Below are 7,624 nucleotides of genomic sequence, written 5' to 3' on the forward strand. Positions count from 1 at the left end.
CAAAATCCGAGTCCAAATCATTTACCAAAAGTTTGTAGATGAAAATCTCCTCTCCAAATCACCTCATACCGAGTCTAAGGTTCTAAAATGAGAGAATGTGTTGAAAAATCCTGTCTCCCAACCCTTTGTACCAACTGCAGTTGTCACATTTGCGACACTTGAGAACCCTCACAATTACGGACCAAGGATCGCATTTGCGAACCCTGACAGCCTCAATGTTAATCGCAATTGCCACAAAGGCTTCGTAATTGCAAAGATGGACATGTCGCAAAAGCGAACAATTGTTCGCAAATGCGAAGGGGATGTTGCAATTGCGACATTTGAGCCCTCACTATCACCTTCGCAATTGCGAGGCTAGTGCTCACAATTGCGATAACTGAGCACCATCAACACCATTAATCCATTTTAAGTCAGAAACCTTCCAAAATATGTCCGAAACTCATCCGAGCCCTCGGGGCTTCAAACCAAACATCAACACAAGTCTAGAAATATCATAAAAAATCTCTTGCTTGATCAAAACACAAAAATAACATCTAAAACTATGAATCGAACACTAAAACGCATAAGTTTCAAAGTAAATTTCAAGAATCTCTAGAATTACAACTAAACGTTCGAATCCTATCAAATCAACATCAAATGATACTAAATTTTGCAGAAAAGTTCTAAATAGTATAACGAACCTATTCCAATCCCAAAATTCAAATTCCTAACTCGATAGCTAAAAGTCAACCTACAGTCAAACATTTCAACTTCAAATTGCCAAATTTCGGCAAAACAACATAAATCAACCTACGGACCTTTGAAATCAATTCTGGGCATACTCCCAAGTCCGAAATCACAATGCGAAACTATAAGAGCCATCAAAACACTTTTCCGGGTCATTTTCACAAAAGGTCAAAGTTTGGTCAACATTTCTAATTTAAGCTTCTAAGTCAAGAATCAAAGGGTCTGAATCAATCCGAAAGCTTTCCAGAACAAAACTAACCAACCCCACAAGTCATAAAACCATAAATCCACATGTGTGAAACATCAAAAGGGGATACGAGTCGCAATTACACGAAATAACATGTCCTGTAGCTGCAACGTGACCACCACTAAATCCTTCACTACCTCGAGGCCCGGCATACCCTCCAACCTCTATGCAATCTATACCACATGTTGATGTGGGGTATCTATCTCCAACTCTTGAGCCATGCTGAATCTAATACGATAATTGAGCCCCACGATAAATCGATGAACTCACTCTCTGACTGTAGAAACCAAGGCAGGTGCATGTCTGGACAAATCACTAAATTGGACAACATACTCTAACATTGTCATAGTACCCTAGCACAGCTGCTCGAACACTATGTTCCATACGTCTCTAAGGGTCTAGGGAACAAACTCTCACAAGAACAACTCTAAAAACCGAGTCCATGTAAGTGAAGTTGCATCGGTTGGGCTACCCTCCTCATAAATCGGCCACCACTAATACGCTGCTCCTGACAGGTGGAATGTAGTAAAACCAACTCTAATCGTCTCCACAATACCCATGGTGCGAGGAATACAGTGGCATTCCTCTAGAAAACCACGTGTATCCTATGAATCCATTCCACAGAAAGTAGGAGGGTGATATTTCTTGAACTTATCAAGTCTAAGCTTCTCTTCTCAGATGTTGCTGCCCTAACCCCAAGTTGAACTGGAACCACAGGTTGTACTGGTATAACCTCTGGGACCTGATCAACATGGACCCGCTGCTCTGGAGTATGGGTCGCGGGAGTCTGAGCTCTTCACCCAGCCTGAGATATGGCTGGTGCGAGTGAATTAAACCATGTATGAGCTGAAGTACCAAACATGCTCAAGAACTATGCAATGGTCTCTTGAAGTGCAGGGGTGGCAACAGGCGCTTCGGGTGCCTGCCCCCCAACCGGAGCTACTGGCAGCTCCTTTTTCGCTGATTGGGCAGTTGCTCTAGCTGCACCACGTGCCCCTCCTCGGCCTCTGCCCCGGCCCTGACCTATCGCGGCTCTAGCAGGGGGTGCAGGTGTCTAATCGTCAGATCCAGTAGTGCATGTCCTTACCATCATTGAGAGATTAGAAAGTCAAAGATTTAGTTTTCAAAGTCAACCAATTCGCAAGATAAGGAATCAAAGAAGTGAAGTTTTCCTAAAAGTTTCGTAGCCTCTCGAAGATAAGTATAGACTTCTCCGTATCGATCCGCAAGACTCTACTAAACCTTCTTATGACTTGTAACACCTATGAACCTAGAGCTCTGATACAAACTTGTCACGACCCCAATTTCCATCCATAGAATGCCATGATGGTACCTAGTCTCTACGACTAAGTAAGCCTAACATTCAATAATAGCTTGATAGAAATAATTAACAGAAATACTAGAACAAGTCTAATAAGCTCATAAAATATCTCAAAGCATAATCTCAACAAATACTTTCCCAAAACTGGTAGAATTGAGTCATAAGCTTTATAGAGTAAACTAAAATGTCTACTACATCACTGTCTGAATGAAAATACAATAGGAAGTAAAGACAAAGGAAGGTGACTCCGAGGCCTGCAGACGCCGAGCAGGAATATCTTGAAGTCTCCGTAAAGCAGCTAACAGTGATCACTAACATCCGGTACGAGCAGACGTACCTGGATCTGCACAAAACAATGTGTAGAAGTGTAGTCTGAGTACACCACAATGGTATTTAGTAAGTATCAAACCTAACCTCGGTAGAGTAGTGACAAGGCCAAGTCAAGACACCTAATAATATATAATATACAGAATGAAAACAGTTCTCACATCCGAGGTACCGCCTCGTATTGACATTTCTCAATTTCAATCACAATCTTTCCTTACACCGCCATGTAAGCCTTGCATTTAAATAGTTTGAAAGCGTTTTTTCCCGAAATAGCTACACGCACTTTAGCCCACCTTATGACGCAACGTGGCTTGAAGTAATTCCCTTACAAGAAACACGCACATAAGTACCACCTTATTCCATCGCATGCACATTAACCCCTATCATTATACCGCCGCATGCGCGTCAACTTCACTTCACAATAACAACTCACACCACAATTTCCCATATGTCACAACTTTTCAAATAATCAACAATATGAATATTTCCACAACAATAGCCCATGGCTCAACTATAATGTGTATAAGAATATCAACAAAAGCAATGAATGTAAATTTCTCAACAAGAAGGATATATCAACAAATAACAACTTCGCCTCAACGTGATAACGACTTTCACAACTACAACACCAATAACTCAACAATGAGAACGATAATGTATAACCACGATATTAAATAAGAATAACTCACAATGGAAGAGATAATGTGTAACTATGACTTCAAATAATGGTAATCAAGAATGAAGGAGATAACATGTACAATGACTTCAAATGATGATAATCAACAATAAAAGAGATAACATGTGATAATAAAAAGGAGCAACAAGTTCAACTAAAGCATGAGAACAATTTATCAAGTAGGATGTAGAACAAGTGTTAAACAAGTCATTTAAGGCATGTAAGGATAGACTAACACAAGTAAGAATAGATTTACTATGAGAATTTAGAACACGATATGACATTTCAATTAAAGCATGGAAAGAGTCTAAGTAGCCCAAACCGGTCGACTACCACGTACAACCCGTATATCCACTCGTCACCTTGTGTACACGGCTTTCACATAGCACAAAAAACAATCAATCCCAATCCTAAGGGGTGGTTCCCTCACACAAAGTTAGGCAAGATACTTACCTCAACTAGGCCAATTCAACTTTCGAAAATAGCTATTCTCCTAAAATTTGCCTTCACATGGCTCAAATCTAACCAATATTGACTTAATATCGTCAAACAATGCAAGGGAAATCAATTATAATAGATAAATCTAAGATCTTTATACATTTCCAAAAAAGTCAACAAAAGTCAACTCGGGACTTGCACGGTCAAAACCCGGATCCAATGGTAGATTCTGACTACCCATGACCCTACGAGTCTATATATATATATATATATATATATATATATATATATATATATATATATATATATATATATATATATATATATATATTATTTTCAAAATCCGAGTCCAAATCGACTCTCAAAACTCAATTTTTTTTTACAAAGATTCACAAATTTTTACTTTGATTCACATGATTTTGATGTTAAAATATAAGATATATTGATGGAATATAGTTTGAAATAGATTAGAATCATTTTCCCAATGTTTGTAGATGAAACTTGCCTCTCCAAATCGCCTCCTGCCAAGTGTAGGATTCTAAAATGAGAGAATATGTTGAAAAATCTCATCTCCCAACCCTTTGTACCAGTTGCAATTGTTGCATTTGCGACACAGGTTTGCATTTGTGAACCCTGACAGCCTCAATGTTAATCACAATTGCGAAGCTGGACATATCGTAAAAGAGAACAATTGTTCGCAAATGCAAACCAAGACAAAATCCTATTGACTTTGCAAATGCGAAGGGGAATTCGCAATAGCGACATCTGAGCCCTCACTGTCAGATTCGCAATTGCGAGGCTGGTGCTCGCAATTGCGATAACTAAGACCAACAACACCAGCAATCCATTTTCAGTCGAAAACCTTCTCAAACATATCTGAAACTCATATGATCCCTCGGGGCTCCCAACAAAACATCCACACAAGTCTAAAAATATCATACGAACTCGCTCGCATGATCAAAATACCAAAATACCATCTAAAACTATGAATCAAACACTAAAACGCATAAGTTTCAAAGTAAATTTCAAGAATCTCTAGAATTACAACTAAACGTCTGAATCCTATCAAATCAACTCCAAATAACACCAAATTTTGCAGACAAGTTCTAAATAGCATAATGTACCTATTCCAAGTCCAAAAATCAAATTCCAAACTCCATAGCTAAAATTCAACCTACAGTCAAACATTTCAACTTCAAATTGCTAAATTTTGAAAAAATAACATAAATCAACCTACGGACTTTCGAAATCAATTTGGGGCATACGTCCAAGTCCAAAATCACGATAAGAAGCTATAGGATCCATCAAAATACCGTTACGAGGTCATTTTCACAAAGGTCAAAGTTTGGTCAATATTTCTAATTTAAGCTTCTAAGTCAAGAATCAACGAGTCTGAATCAACCCGAAAGCTTTCCGGAATGAAACTAACCAAAACTGCAAGTCATAAAACCATAAACACACATGTGTGAAATATCAAATGGGTAAATAGGGCGCAATTACACAAAATGATCGGTCGGGTCGTAACAATTCTCTACATTGAAGAAAAAGAGTTAGCCCTGCCTCCTCCTGATTTGATTAATTAAGTGATAATAGTCAACATGTCGACACATTTTATCCAAGCAATGCACAAAATATGAATGTGTCCCTTGGAATTGTAGAGATCCATTTGGACTTTTTACTTTGGACAAAATCTATCTAAACGAATTTACTAGGCAGCGGGTATTTAATCCATCCTAGGTTTAGTCATGATGCAAAGTTTCTATCAGAGTAGGTTTCTAAGGGGTATAAAATGGTACTCTCAAGCAGAAAACTTGAGAGAGAAAGGCACGGGACCATCAACTGCACCGCTGATCGACTAGTCTACTGCTAATAAGCCTTTCCGATTTAAAAAAAGGGTATTTTACATGGTAAAAAAGGAAAAAAATTGGAAAGCGCAAACACTCAGAAGTAGAACATGATGGACAAGTAGCAAAATAAAATCATTTGATCGTATAGGCATGCTTTCTACCTATCTATGCGATAATTAAACTAGCCCAGCCCCTTCTTTAACTATTCTCCCCATTATTCATTTTTACAAGTTATTACAGACCAAATAGAATAGTTAAAGGCCTAATTACAAAAAACAAATAACCCAGTAAAACATTTGGGCCTTCACGTAGGCTTAGATCTTCATGTGGACGGCATGCCCAAATTCAGGCGCAAAAGGCCACGGTGACAATGTACTTCAGACCCCAATACCAAAACCTGACCCAACAGACTAGGCCCAAATAGTAGGAGCAACTACTTTGTTTACCCATTATTACCAACAACCAACATGAATACAAAGAATACAAGTGATAGAATATGAAAACAAAGTTATCCACACAACTTCAAATTTAGGCAAAAACATATGCATATTGGGTTCTCAGTGTATAATTATCAAAGAAACAACACTCTTGAATAACATCTTGGGATGTGATACCTAAGAGGTAAAAGAACACATACACAAGACCAGAATACCATTTAGAGCCTATTAGTCTTATAAAAAATCTCATGAAAGGGTTCCTACAAAATGAAGTGGGTATACATAACACATAAATCTGAGCAAACATGTAACGACGCAGTCAGCCATTTCGAGAATTGTAGCCCTTTTCCCTATTTATTTCCTCTTCTATGTTTATTTGTGGTTATGTGACTTGGTGGTATGGTTGGATTGGTTTTGGGAAAGTTTCAGAGTGAATTGGGATACTTAGTCCCAAGGTTAGAAGCTTGAGTTAGAAGAGTTGACCGGAGTTTGACTTCTGTGTAGACGACTCTGGAATGGTATTTTGATGATTCTGATAGCTTCGTATGGTGATTTTGGACTTAAGTGTATGTTCGAATATTGATTTGGATGTACGTAGGTTGATTTTATGCTTTTTAGCGAAAGTTGAAAAGTTGAAGGTTTGGAAGGATGTTAGGTTTGATCAAGAGTTGACTTTATTGATACCTTTTTTAGTTTTTGGTTCCGGGAGTTGGAATAGGTCCATTGTGTAAGGTGGGACTAGTGTACAAAATTTGAGATTATTCGGAGTTGGTTTGATATGGTTCAGCACAAGTTTTAGAAGTTGGAAGTTCATTAGTTTCATTAGGCTTGAATTGGGGTACGATTCGTGGTTTTGATGTTGTTTGACATGATTTCAGGCTTCGAGTAAGTTTGTATTATGTTTTAGGACTTGTTGTTATATTTGGATGGGATCCCGAGTGCCTCGGGTATGATTCGGATGAGTTCGAATTCATTTTGGACTTAGAGGAATTGCTGAAGGAAATCTGTCTTCTCGTGTTTTCGCACCTACAGTGGGATTGGCTGCAGATGTGGAGCCGTAGGTGCTGCTTTTTACGTGCAGGTGCGAGGTTATCTTGGCTGGGGGAATGTTCGGAGATTCATAAAGGACTCCGCATAAGCGCATGCGCTTATGCGAGTGAGGGTCTGCCGAAGCGGAGTTTGGCTGGCTCTGGGAGGAGCACAGGTGCAAGGTATTTTCCGTATCTATGAGCTCACAGATGCGGGCGAATGAGCATAGAAGAAGAGCTGGTCGGGGGCTAGGGAGTCTATAGATGTTGACGTTGAGTCGTAGAACCGGTCCCCGTAGGTGCGGAGATAGGGACCGCAAGTGCGGATATATGGACTTTAGTGGGTTCCGCAGATGCAGAATTTCAACCGCAGAAGAGGCATCACAGGTGTGATGGATTGATCCACGGGTGCAGTTTCACTGGGCAGATGCTAAAAATGAGGGTTTTGGTCATTTTTCACATTTTGGATTTATGGAGGTCGGCTAAGGGCGATTTTTGGGAGACCTTTTTCTACAATTAAAGAGGTGAGTAAAGTTTAATCACTTTTGATGTTAGATATTGATTACCCATTTATTAT

Source organism: Nicotiana tomentosiformis, chromosome 1 (assembly GCF_000390325.3).
Source record: "Nicotiana tomentosiformis chromosome 1, ASM39032v3, whole genome shotgun sequence".
Lineage (NCBI taxonomy): Eukaryota > Viridiplantae > Streptophyta > Magnoliopsida > Solanales > Solanaceae > Nicotiana > Nicotiana tomentosiformis.